Source organism: Schistocerca americana, chromosome 3, assembly GCF_021461395.2.
Source record: "Schistocerca americana isolate TAMUIC-IGC-003095 chromosome 3, iqSchAmer2.1, whole genome shotgun sequence".
NCBI classification, from domain to species: Eukaryota; Metazoa; Arthropoda; class Insecta; order Orthoptera; family Acrididae; genus Schistocerca; species Schistocerca americana.
The window spans coordinates 626324910-626326234 of NC_060121.1; the positions used below are offsets into that span (position 1 = coordinate 626324910).

Below are 1325 nucleotides of genomic sequence, written 5' to 3' on the forward strand. Positions count from 1 at the left end.
GTTCCATCGAGACTTCTTTGGCTCCTGGACAGCTCTTCAACTTCAGCTTCTGTGGCTACTTTGGTGCAGCTCACTTCCTCATACACAGTATTGTCGTTAGTTCAAGCTGCCTGGTGGAATGCAGGCGAAAGTTTCTTTCTAAAGTTAAGGAGATTAAGCAGACATTGTGGGTAATTACGTGGTTTTCGGTCGTTCACTCACGACTGAAGTGTTTGAAATTAGAATTATATATTAATACCTTCAGCTGCTGACGTTCGTTGATACATATCAACGGGGACAGGTGAAAATGTGTGCCCCGACCGGGACTCGAACCCGCGATCTTCTGCTTAAACGGCAGACGCTCTAACCATCTGAGCCACCGAGGGGACAGAGGATAGCGCGACTGCAGGGACTATCTCGTGCACGCCTCCCGCGAGACCCATATTCTCACCTTATATGTCCACACACTACATTTGTAGTGTCCCCACCCAAATATTCATTACTTGTGGAAGACATTCTTTCCAAGTCCCGTAAGAGTTCGGGTAATATGTGTGCATCCGCACAGAAGAGGAAGGTCATTTCCGGTATTGGCAGAACTATATAATTATATGGATATGGTGTCTGTTCTTTCGGGCATGTTCGAGAACAGACACCATATCGATATAAGTATGAAGTGTTTGAGGTTCGTGTATGTGCTTTCCTCCATTCCGCAGAGATAGATGCAGTCATCGTGTCCATAATGGAACCCTGTGTTTTATTCATTTCGGTGGGGCACCGGCTAGTTGTCCGCCTGCTTAGCTGTGTGGTAACTTGCTTGCCTCCATGCAATAGGCCTGGGTTCGATTCCCGGGTGGGTCGGAGATTTTGTCCGCTCGTGGACTGGGTGTTTGTTGTATTCATCATCACTTCATCCTCATCATCGGCCGCCAGTCGCCCAATGAGGAGCCGAATGAAATAAGACTTAGACTTGGCGGCCATACCCGAATGGGACGCCCCGGCCAACAATTCTTTTTTTTTTTTTTTCCCCCATGAACCATGGACCTTGCCGTTGGTGGTGAGGCTTGCGTGCCTCAGCGATACAGATAGCCGTACCGTAGGTGCAACCACAACGGAGGGGTATCTGTTGCGAGGCCAGACAAACGTGTGGTTCCTGAAGAGGGGCAGCAGCCTTTTCAGTAGTTGCAGGGCAACAGTCTGGATGATTGACTGATCTGGCCTTGTAACAATAACCAAAACGGCCTTGCTGTGCTGGTACTGCGAACGGCTGAAAGCAAGGGGAAACTACAGCCGTAATTTTTCCCGAGGGCATGCAGCTTTACTGCATGGTTAAATGATGATGGCGTCCT

At 48.9% G+C, this 1325-nt stretch overlaps 1 non-coding gene across 1 annotated transcript; it reads right to left on the reverse strand.

Moving 5' to 3' along the window:
• Positions 1–291: 291 nt before the first annotated feature.
• On the reverse strand, positions 292–365 carry Trnak-uuu. Its single transcript has one exon. It is a non-coding gene; the product is annotated as a tRNA-Lys (tRNA).
• Positions 366–1325: the final 960 nt, after the last annotated feature.